Here is a 12,155-nt window from a genome sequence, read left to right as displayed (position 1 = left end):
AATTTTCCTTGTTGTTATTTTAGAATGGGAAGGAACCAGAGATGTGCCATTCCCTCCACCCCACGGCTCAGCTCCAAGCACAGCCCTGAGGGGGACCCCGAAACTGGGGCTGTCTGAGCAAATTTAGGACACTGGAGGTAAAACCACAAGGAAGCACTAGGTCAGGAGCAAAATGAAGATGAGCCCTCCATCCTCTCTGAGCTGAGGGGGATGGGAACGGAGGCGGGTTGATGCTCCCAGAGTGGAATGCCAGCCCCAGCTCTGCATTAACCAGAGCAAAACTCAGCTCAGTGTTTAACCCAGCTAAACCTCAGCTGTGGCCTGAGTCGTTAGGCAAACCAGCAATTGCCTGCCGAAACCCCAAACCACACTTCCCAGACTCCAGGAGTTCTATATATATATATTTTAACTGTTGCCTCTGCCTGTTGCCAGCGCAGCTCCGTCACACGCACGCCTGACACGGACTGCACGAAGCCAAACCTGCCCTGCAATTTCTCTGGGTCCTGAGGAAAACCAAATCTTTGCAGAGGGATTTATTTCAGTGAAATCTCTCTTAAAAGCTGAGTGGTTTGAGCTGCTGTAGTAAGAAGGGTTGAGCTTAACTGCGGGCCACATCAGACTTCAAAGGATGCAGGACCTCGGGGGTGTCCCTGCCTGTGTGTACTGAAATGTGCTGTGAATGGTGGTGAAGGTGGAGGAGAAAGGATCAAAGTTTATTCTGGATGTGGTGACGTGATACTGGTGGTGGCAGAAGAAAACCTGGCCCAGGCACAGGTTCTTCCTCTTCTACCAGGGGGACGGTCAGCAAAGAGCTGCAGGAGGAGATCCCGTTAAAGGGCACTGTCCAAAGTGCACAATGGTGAGCTGGTCCCAACCCAGACCTGGGAAAGGAGGAAACCCAGGAAGGGAGGAAGTACCAAAGCACTGTGATGGAAATACAGCAGGAAGCAACTCCGAGAAGAACCCAAGCTCAGGGAAAGGAAAGCAAAGATCCTTTACTTTACAGGTGACTTTGGCAGGGCACAGGGATTGGCTTGAGGTTGGACCAACACCCAAATGACCTGAGGCTTCTGAGTGGGAGTCAGAGGGACCTCAGGTTGGCTCCAGGCTCCAAAATGAGTCTTCAAGAAGCAGCGTTTGGCTCCTGCTGGGCCACTCTAGGGAAGAGAACAGGGAGGGGATGAGACAGAGCTAGGGCAGCAAGTCAAGGACAGGGAGGATGGAACAGCCAGAAGGTGGGGACAGAGCTTGCTGCACCCTCTTGCACCCCCTGTGCCATGGCCCCAGCACCCTTCATCCTTACCGTCCCCTACAGCCCTGGGGGAACCCAAACAGACACCCCAGAGCTGAGCCCACCAAAGCCATGAGAAGTTGGGAGTGGGGGACTGAATCTGGCAGCCTGGATGCTTCTCCACTTGAGAGGCTTTGAAAGGGAATGTATTTTTGGAGCATTCAAGATCGACTCTTTCTGACTCTGGCCAATCCCTTTCAAGAGAAGCACCAAAGGAGGTCAGTGGGATGCGGCTGGTCAAATATTTTGTACATGACCATCATCTCTCACCCCCTCAAGTATTTGCAGACCTGAGAGCATTTCCTGCTGTCCCCCCTGTTGAGTATCTGGTGTCTCTGCCTGCTCCAGCAGGACAGAGCAGTGCATCCCAGAGCGTGGTGAAGCCATGAAGGACCACCCTGGCGCTGCCTTGGGGTGCAGAAAACAAAACTAAATCAGCACAATGTGTTTAGTCACTCAAATGGCAGAGGGTTTACCCAGCCAGCAGTGAAACACAGTCATGATAATGACAACAAACCTGCGGGGGTGGTGATGGTGGGGAGATGGGGTGGAAAGAGGGAGGTTTATTCTCCAGGGTTTTTTCTGTAATCTTCATTCACCATATTTAGTAGGCTTGCGACTTGCCCTTGCTAGCTCATGGAGAATTCCCCCAAGTGTTTACTCCCACAACCCAGCAAATGCCTCAATACACATCATGGAAAAAATACAATCGACATCTTCACTCCCACTAGAGAAGGAATTCCGACTTGCCCGGCACAGATCGGGAGTCTGAGCCTGTGAGAGAGACAAACACTGCTTCATTAGCTCCCCTCAGATGTGGTTTACTCCTCAAATGACCTGGTCAGGGCTACACCACCTCCCTCCCTTCCTTCACCTAAGGAACCCCTGACCTTTGGTCGGAGCACTGGGGACAGGAATGTGGGTCCTTTAACCCTTTCCTCTGACATCCACCAGCTGTTCTCAGTGTGCTTCACAAGGCTGATGGTCCCAGGATTTCCAGAGATCCGGAGATGCTGTGAGGGGCAGCAGCACCAGAGCTGTGCAAAAGAGCTTTCTTCCTGCTGCACCTGGGGAGGAGCAGGATTTGGTGATGGAGAGCCCTGTCTATGATGCACAGAACATGGAAACAAAACGGGAATCCCTGTGAACAGAGACCACAGATCACAGATCACTCAGGATTACTTTGGCACCCTTATTTCAGAGCACAAAACTTTAGTGGAGGAAAAACCAAAAATTAGGCCATTTGGATTTTGTCAATGTGTTCCTAAACTGCCCACAGGACAAGGACATACAGGAAATCATTTTAATTTATCAAATGTAGAATCTCCTACAACTACAAAGTGACTGATGATTTGGCATCTCTAGCCAGGAATTTCTTTGCCCATACTGGAAATTTGGGGAATTTCTGGTCAGGGAAATTGTGGAATCTCCATCCATGGAAATATTCAAAAATATGTGGATGTGGCACTCAGGGACTTGTTTTAGTGGTGGGTTTGGTAGTGCCGTGTTAACGATTTGACTTGATGGTCTTGGAGGTCTTTTCCAACCTAAACAATTCCACGATTTTGCAAATGGGACATGGTATGAGTGCAGCAGACAGTCAGCTCTCCTCTGCTGCTCTTCCCCAGGCTATTCCCACCTTATCCTGGCACAGGGGACAGCAGGAGCACGGTGCTGACTCATTCACACCAGTGAGGTCTGGGAGATTGTGCAGGGAACGATCGGAGAGGCACAGGGACACAAAGTAGAATCCAAGGACACAAGTGCAAGCCCACGTGTGCTTAATTTGCACAGGCAGGGGTGATGATGAGGCTCAGAGCATTGACTCGGGGTGTCCGTGTGGCTGTGCTGGTGGTTGGAGAGCAAAAGGAACATGCCAGGGTGATTCCAAACACTCTTGTGCTACAGGAATATGAGTTCTGGTTTCCCAGGGGCTAAAAGCCATCAGTGGTGTGATATCACCAGTCTCTGCCTGGGTGAACCCCATGATATGGTGGACTGTGAGGGAGTGGACTCAGCCTGGAAACACAGTCTGTAAACCCTGACACTTCTCCAAAGAGGTTACACTCTTAATCTCCCCTTTGCACATCTTGTTTATGGTGCTTTGCACACCAAAAATAACATTAAATACCCTGATTTTTTACTCCAGCCCCTCTTTTCCCCCCATTCTCTTCTTTTTTCCACACACATCCTTTCCTCCTTCACGAGGAGAAAGCACCTCTCCTTGCCAGGGCAGGCTGAGCTATTGCAGTATTTGCCTAAAATACAATACCAACCCCTAATTAAAGGAGGGAGGGGATTGGCAGAAGAATATTAAAGCTTTTCAAGTCTCCTGAAATCCTTTGTGTGGAACAGCTCTGGGAAACAGGGCCTGCTGCCACCCTCCCCCTCTTGGGAGCATTCCCCAGGGCAGTGCCCGGGCAGCAGCTGCTGCAGCGCCGGGGGAGTCAGCCCAGCCTGACACACAAATAAATACCACGGCTAGAAAAGCTTTCTCTCAGCAAAGACCTGGGGAAGAAACCCTGGGTAGGAGGAGAGGAAGGGAATGCACACGCTGCACCTGAAGAGCTTTGGGATAATGGGAAGCTCGTTCTCAAACAGAGAGGAGTGAGGAAAGGCAGGAATGCTTAGAGGTGCAACCAGGTATGGCACAGATGTCATGCAAAAGAGATATTGCATAAGGATATTGGTCCATTTCAAACAGCCCCTCCAAGCTTTGTATTTCAGCCTGGGAAAAAAAGGGCAGACTAAAAGCACAGGAGGATTTAACACCTGCAGGCACTGGGGAGAACAGATTCTCGTGGAAACCAGTGTGAGCACTTAAGGGTGCTAAAGAAATTTTGGCTGTTTAGTCCTGGTGCTCCTCACCCCCGGGTAAGAGAGGCTGGAAAACTTGTGTACAAGGTGGTGAACTCACAGGATTGTGTGTGAAAAAAGGGCAGGTGGCAGCAGGAACACCCGCCCAGCACCGATCCTGCCTTGCTCAAGTCTAAGAAATTGTGTCCTCCGTTGCATTAACAACTTCTGCAAAGTCTTCATTTGCATTTTAATGGAACTCTTTCTAGGAAGGTGCTGCTTGGACTCTGTTGCAATGTAAAATGAAGCGGTAATTAAAACCATGCTGCAGTTAAAAGGCGTTTTGTTTTCATTAATCAGGTTTATTCACGATCTTTTCGAAATTAAAGGTATTTAGGGTAGGTGGGAGGAAACAAAGGGGAGGAAAACACATGACAGAACATCCGTTTATTTAAATTACAGATAAAAAAGTGGAAAATGCACTTTTCTGTGAGGGGACGTCCTGGAGATGAAAAGCACCTTGTAGAAATGGATTTGAATAAAGAGTAGGTATAAAGGTCAAGACAAAGGTTCCAACAGCAGGTCTGCCTGCTTGAAAGCCAGAGAAGAAGGAAACGTATAGGATGAGGGGAAGGAAACCACAGAGGAAATTTTTAAACCTTCGGCACGCAATTCCCGGGGCAACGACAGTGATTGCACACCTAAGGCAGCAAACGATGCGCAGCCCCGGCCACACACGCACTTCCCCAATTTTGGGCGCAATCACAGCACGCAGATGCTGATAAACTGTTTGCAAACGCTTTATCTGCTGGACCAGCTCCTGATTTCGCAACGCAGCGGCCCCGCAGGAGCGATTCCTGCTCTGAACCTCCGAGCTTTGGAATACCGGGCAGTTCTGTCACATCCTTTGCCAAAGGGCAAACCCTGCCCTGGGGGACACCGGGAGGCTTTCCCACCTCGCATCCCCCGTCCTCCCCATCCCTGTGCTTTCCCATTGCTCATCCCTCCATTCCATCCCTGTGCTTTCCCACCTCGCATCCCTCCTCTCCATCCCTGTGCTTTCCCATTGCTCATCCCTCCTGTCCATCCCTGTGCTTTCCCATCGCTCATCCCTCCTCTCCATCCCTGTGCTTTCCCACCTCGCATCGCCCCTGTCCTCTCCATCCCTGTGCTTTCCCATCGCTCATCCCTCCTGTCCATCCCTGTGCTTTCCCACAGCGGATCTCTCCTCTCCATCCCTGTGCTTTCCCACCGCGGATCCCTCCTCTCCATCCCTGTGCTTTCCCATCGCTCATCTCTCCTGTCCATCCCTGTGCTTTCCCACCGCGGATCCCTCCTCTCCATCCCTGCCCTCTCCACCCTTCTCGGCCATCAGCGGCTCAGGCGCTCCGAGCGCCGCAGGGCAGCACTTGGCATTTTATATCATTTTATACCATTTTATTTCGGGGCGTTGTGTGAAATACATCTCAGCGCGTTAAAGCGGTTTGGGTTGGTTTTTTTTTTTCTTTTTTTTCCCCCTCTCAAAGGTGCCGAGGCGGCTCCGCTCCCAACACTGCAGCCCTCCATCCATCCCGCAGTGGGGCCGAGGGGCCGCGGCCTCTGGGGGAGCACGGCAGGGGCAGGGGTATGGGGCAGGGGGGAGGCAGGGGTATGGGGCAGGGGAAGAGACAGAGGCAGGTATAGGGGCAAGGAGAGCGGCAGGGGCAGAGAAAGGGGCAAGGGAAGGGCAGGGCAGGGGCACGGGAAGGGCCGGGGCAGGGGCAAGGAGAGAGGAAGGGAAAGGGGCAGGGGCAAGGCAGGGGAAGGGACAGAGGCAGGTACAGGAGAGCGGCAGGGGCCAAGGAGCAGAGGAAGGGGCCGGGGAAGGGCAGGGGCAGGAGAAGGGGCAGGAGCACAGGTAGGGGCAGGATCACGGGGGAGAGAGGCAGGATGGGGATGAGGGCCGTGCCCGGGGCAGAGGCAGCAGGGGGCGAGGGGCAGCGCCCGGGGGGCCGAGGGGCAGAGCCCGGGGCAGGGGCAGCACGGGGGGCCGAGGGGCAGCAGGGCCGGGGGGCCGAGGGGCCCGGGGGGCCGAGGGGCAGCACGGGGGGCCGAGGGGCAGCACGGGGGGCCGAGGGGCAGCAGGGCCCGGGGGGCCGAGGGGCAGCAGGGCCGGGGGGCAGCAGGGCCCGGGGGGCAGCAGGGCCCGGGGGGCCGAGGGGCAGCACGGGGGGCCGGGGGGCAGCACGGGGGGCCGGGGGGCAGCAGGGCCGGGGGGCCGAGGGGCAGCAGGGCCGGGGGGCCGAGGGGCAGCAGGGCCCGGGGGGCCGAGGGGCAGCACGGGGGGCCGGGGGGCAGCACGGGGGGCCGGGGGGCAGCACGGGGGGCCGGGGGGCAGCAGGGCCGGGGGGCCGAGGGGCAGCAGGGCTCCAGGGCCGTGCCCCGACCCCGACCCCGCTCCCGCCGCCCCCGGCCCCGCGCGCGCCCTCCCGGCGTGCCCCGCGCGCGCCGCGCGCCCCCGCCCCCGCTCACTTCCGGTGTCCGGCAGTGGCAGCGCCGCCGGCGGCGCCCCCGCTCCCCCCGGCGCGAGACACAGAGGGGGGCGTGGCTCTTTGTGTATGGGCGTGGCTTAGCGCCACTAGCCGCCCAATCACCGCGCGCCGCCGGGGCCGGGTGGGCGGGGTCAGCGCCGGCACGCGCCGCGCGGCCCCGCCCACCTTGCCCGCCCCTCCCGCCGCGGGCTCGCGCCCCGCGCGCCCGGGGGAGCGTCGGGAGCGCGCCCGGGCCCCCCCCCCCTTCCCCTTTCTTCCCCCCCCTCCCCTCCCTCCGCCGGGTTCTCCCCCCCCACACCCCCCCCACCTCCTCCGCCCTCCGCCCCCCCTTCCCCTTCCCTCCCCTCCCCACCCGGGAGGGAGAGGCGCGGAGTGACCGACGGAGCCACCGCTCCGGCCGCTCCGACACCCCGCGCTCCTCCATGGGGCACAGGTAAGCGCGGCCCCGGGGCCGAGCGGGGGTCGCCATGGCCGCCCCCCACTCACACACACGCTCACACTCACACACCCCCCGGAGGGGCCGCGGGGACCCCCTCCCACCGCTGTTATCCTCGTTATCCCCCCCCGCCCCGTTATCCCCGTTTTTATCCCTCCCATCCCCGCTATTCCCACCCGGCGCTGCCGGTCTCGCCCTGCCCCGGCCGGGGGGGGTGTCGGAGCCTTGTTTGGGACGCGATGTCCTATTTGGTGTGGGTGGAAAGGCTTAACTTGGTAAGTGCCGGGTTTAAACCCCTGCCCGGCCCTGCTCCGCCCCCCCCGCTCCCCCTCCCCGTAACCTCCAAAAGGGGAATTTTCCAGCTGGTAATTTCTGCTGCGTCAACACCCAGCTCAAGGGAGAGGAGAAGAGACAAGGGGGCATTTCAGCAGCAGCTCCACTTGCGGAGAGCCAGCCTCAATCCCGGCTCCAGCATTAAAACCCTTTCCGCCCCCTAAAAAGCAGCATCCGTGCAAGTTGGACCAAGAGTTTGTCAGGAGTGTGGTTCAAAACTGCTTGGAAAAAGGGATGAGGTAATAATACTGTGAAGCATGTTGTATTTCTCTCTTTCTGCCTGTCTCTCTTTCTCCCTCTTCTCTCTCTCTCTCTCTCTTTTTTTTTTTTTTTTTTTAAGCCAGGCCTGTTTTGGGTTATTGTCTCCCCCTAAAGCCAGACATAGATCGCCTGGCCTTGCCTCCATTTTAATTGCAGGCTGAAATGGGGGAAGTGACCCTCTTTTAAAAAAAGAAATACAAAAAAAACCCCAACAAACAAACAAAAAAAACCCCCCAAACCTTGGGGAAAAAAATAACGCTGTTCCTTTGAGGGGATATAGGTGGTTTTTCATAAGGCTGTAACAAGTGCAAAAGTGGCTGGAAATGTTTTCTGTCATGCTGGGAAACTCGTGAGGTGTCCTCTGCCCTCCCCAGGCAAAAGTGCTGGGGAGATTTGGCGGAGAGGAGAGGGAGAGGTGCTGGGAAAAGCAGGGGCTGTGCTGCTGGATTGCCTTTGTGTCTCTGTAAATAGACATGTCAGTTCCCAAAGTAATACAAGTAGTGCCTGATAACTCAATCCCAGATGACAAATAGAGAATGGAGCAGATTTTCAGGACTGGAATAGTGGGAGGATTTCTCTTTTGAAACGGAGAGGGGAGGTAAAAAATGTTGGTCCCTCCTGGGGAGGTTCTTCCCCGGCTCGTTATTGTGGAGCGAAACCTTCGGGTGGAATCCGGAGACATAAACCCCTATTTATTTATTTTTACACCTGACCGGGGAAAGATAAACAAAGAAGAGTTTAACAGCTCTTTAATGAATTCCTCATGCTTTTTATTTTGCAATCCCAGTGATTCATTTGGCAAGCCTTGCAGGACGGGATTATTATCAGCATTGTTTAAAGCCATGCTAATTAGGAGATGTGTTCAGCAAACAGAGCTGTTGGAGACACCTGTACCAAAGTTCCTGCGTGCATTTTAATTGCATCACTGGTATCATTTTTAGCATTTGGTCACTGAAATACAGACGTAGGTCCCAGTTCCTGGGCTGGATCAGGTATTTATCACAAGTGTGTGTTCTCTGTGTGCACAGAACACCCTTGATAATAACACATTAAATGTGTTTTCTCTAAAAGGACAGGGAGTATTTTTTAATTTTTTTAATTTTTATTTTCCTGTGAGTATTAAAAGAAAAAGCAGTGCTGTCCAAGAAGAGTGGGAAAAACATAATTTTGAGACAGAATCTTGCTGAGACTGGATAGATCTTTCACTTAATCAATACCTTGCTGGTACATTTTATGCTTTTATAGCCTCTTTTAATTGAAGATAAAATTTTACTTTCCCCTCCTAAACTCCATCCAGCTTCTCTCGCTGTTTGTCAAGTTTTATATTTTGAAATCCTCAGTGATGGAAAAAATGGGTGGAGTGTATTATTAGTCACAATATTTTCAACATGAGGTGAGGAATTCCTGCTTTGAGGTGTTTTTTTGGGACGGGGAATGGGCAGGGGGAGAACTACGGGACAGGATTTCAGGGGGCTCCTCAACACACACATTGCCCAAAACTCTTCTGTGGTTTGGTACGTTCGTGGGATAAGTGCAACTGAAATAGAAAACGAATCTTTTGGTTTTGATGCAGCGTGTCCAGGAGGGGGAAACTCACTCACAGTGAAACTTCTCTCGCGGTTGTTTTCACAGACTGTGCCTTCGCCTTGGTGGAATTGAGGCAATTTCAGTGTGCCACCAAAACAGGGGCATTCGAGTAACTCTTACCCTCAGCTGTTTATTCATGTGCTGCTTCCTTCTGGAGGGGGTGGGATTGAGCCTTTGGAAACATGTCCTGTACTGGGGGTTCTTGGAGACTGGAGAAAATGGGCCACTTTCTCCCCGTGGTCTTTGTTTTCTGGGACAGTTGTACAACACTGGGTATGTTCTTCGCAGGAGGATTTTTTTTTTTATTTTAATATCTAGAAGTGCTTAGAGGAAAACCAGTTTAACAGTCCCCCCTCCCCAGCAGCCCTCTGTCAAAAGGAAAATTGCCTCATGTTTGGAAGGTCTGTTATTTGCCTGCATTTCCTCCCGTGCCGTGTTGTGTTGCTGTGAGGCTGAGCAGATTCTTTTTGTCTTTGCTATCCACTCGTGTGGATTTTTTAAATTTTTATTTAGATCCGTGTTTTTGAAGTTTCTGAGCAAAGTTTCCTGTCCTCCCAGCAGCTCAGAGCAGGCTGACACCCAATCCAAACTGCCTGTTCTCAGGGCAGAATTATTTCATAAACAGCTCAGCCTTTCCCGGGGCTTTTTTCCCTTCGTGTTCTCGTTGGTTTCACTGGCTGCTCCTGAGGAGTCTGTGATGCTCTCCAGACTCTCCCCAGGCTGGTGAAAACCATTCACAGGGGATTTCCATGCCCCTGTGTGCTCAGTTTAATGGGCAAACAGAAGGGCAGAAAGGGGGCTTAGTTTAGGTCTTTGAAGAGCTCCCTGCAGGTGTAATGGTTGTCCCACCTGTCCCTTGCCATTCCCAGGAGCCAGTGGTTTGTGTCCAGTCCTGGCTGTGAGCATTGCCCTGGAAAATTCTAACACTTTGCACAGAAGGGTTAATTACGTGTTTGTATTTCGTGTCTGGCTTGAATATTTTGAAGTGTGGAGCTCACCTGTGTTTTCTGTGTGTGATATTTGAAACTTAAAATGTATTAATAGTTAAAGGGAGTGTGCCATGGGCTGTCTGCAGATATCAGGGGTCAGGTTAGGAGAGAGCACAAGGGCTGATGCAGCTGGGAGGCACAGGGAGGAATTCAGGGGTGTCCTGTGATCCCACTGCATCCCTAAAACATCTCCAGGAGAGTTACTGTGATATTTGTTCAAGCACAGTAACAGTCAGGACTCCAGTGTTAAAATTTTTTGTTTCAAAACTTCATTCCCTCCCCAGGGCTCTTTGTTTGTGTTGCAGCCTCCTTAAATACATCCTTCAGGAGTTGGTTTTCTCAGTTCCCTCTGGATCTTCAGTAGTTTAGGCAAGATGAGAAATAAAAGATGTGTCACTTTGTGCAAGACTTTCACTTGGGATGTGAGAGAGAAGAATCTCAACTTCTCCAAACAGTTCCATAGTTTTCTGGTTTGTGCTGCCTTGGTGTGTTTGGATGTCCAGTTTGGAGGGATTGCTGCTCCTTGGGACTTGGTTCCCATCCTGTTCCCATCAATTGAATGTGCTGGTGTTTTATCTGCTTGTTGTTATCAGTCTCCCTTCCATGAAACAGAAGTGCCAGAATTTACTCAGCTTTCCCAAAACATGGTCTGTTTTATGGATGAAAAATCATAACTGTGCTAGAAATGCTTATTCTTCATAAAGGCAACCAGTGTGAAGTCCTTGCTGGGCTCCCTCTGGGATGTTGTAGAGTCCAGAGGCCCAAGGGTGGGGTTTGGTGTCCCTTTGGGAGTCAGTTGGGGGGCAGTTGTTTTCTGAACAATTGCTTGAACTTTCCTTTCATACCCACATATTTAAGAAGCATCAGGCTGCTGCTGAGGTGCTGCCTTGAAACAGCTTCTGAGCACTCTGCAGGCAGGGGGAGGTCCTTGAGAGCCATTCTGATGAGATGGAAACGTGTCCCACCTGGCAGAGTTCAGCTGTGCCCAGGTGAGGATGCCCCTGGGTGTTGGTGCAGCTGTGGAGGGCAGAGGTGGCTCTGCTGAAATGTAACAGGTAGAGCTGGAACTCCCCTCCTTGGCCTTGCTTTTGGGGGATGTGCCTGACCTTTGTTCCAGCCCAGGGGTGATCCTGTCCTGTTGCTGTGTGTGCTTGGGAAGAAAAACATGCTCAAATGTTGGAAGTTGCCCTGCCTTTGTTTTATGGCAAATCTGTGGAGTTCCTGCAGTGGAGGGAGGCACTGAGGTGTCAAACAAATTCTACAGACTCATCTTTGAGCTTGTGTGTGGATTAAAATAAACTCAGTAATGAGAATGTTGGTGTGTGCCAGGACCTTACCTTGGCCAAGGACCCTACTTAGAAAAGTGAGTAGGGTTTTGCATATTAAGGAATGTGTTTATACCTCTGTATACTCAAATACCCACTTATCTTTCCTAATTATTTGCTCAATATATGTTGAACAAACTGCTTATTCCATCCAAATGAATTTGCTTCCTGGTATTTCTCAGCTTCTGGGGAAGAGCTTTGTGTAAAGTTGATATTTCAGGAGGTTGGTTTGTTCTCTTTGAGGAAAGGGTTAAACAAAATTTGCACTTTTTGTGCTAATACAACATCAGAGGAAAAACCTTCCTGTCTAGTGCTCAGATCATTCTCTGAAACAGAAGAATCAATGGTCTGTATTAGCCATTACTTACTTAAAATACCCAAACCCAACTAATTGAAGTACCAATAAATGAAGCAGTCAGGGTGCAGTTGCTCCCAACAGTCCTGCCACTATGGTGGTGGAAAATGAGGTGGTGGCTAAATATAAAACCAGCTTTTTGACTTCCTTCTTGTTGCCACTGTGTCCTTCTTGGCTCGCCTCCACCTTTTCTTTTTTAATAGTAGTTGATCAAATCTGGATTATGAGATTTGTGCTAAAAAGTAAACCAG

At 52.3% G+C, this 12,155-nt stretch overlaps 1 protein-coding gene across 7 annotated transcripts in view; it reads left to right on the top strand.

The window, feature by feature from the left end:
* Positions 1-6,953: 6,953 nt before the first annotated feature.
* The window catches only part of ZBTB46 (zinc finger and BTB domain containing 46), a 53,786-nt gene continuing 48,584 nt past the window's right edge, over positions 6,954-12,155 (top strand). For 3 of the 7 annotated variants that reach the window (XM_071572574.1, XM_071572573.1, XM_071572572.1), the window contains exon 1: positions 7,346-7,626. The gene's annotated coding sequence lies outside the window, so the exon portion shown is untranslated. The other 4 variants (XM_071572576.1, XM_071572575.1, XM_071572571.1 and 1 more) reach the window with 3 other exon arrangements.

Source organism: Pithys albifrons, chromosome 18 (genome assembly GCF_047495875.1).
Source record: "Pithys albifrons albifrons isolate INPA30051 chromosome 18, PitAlb_v1, whole genome shotgun sequence".
NCBI classification, from domain to species: Eukaryota; Metazoa; Chordata; class Aves; order Passeriformes; family Thamnophilidae; genus Pithys; species Pithys albifrons.
Note: the sequence above shows the minus strand (reverse complement) of the source record. Positions and strands in the feature narration are given on the sequence as shown.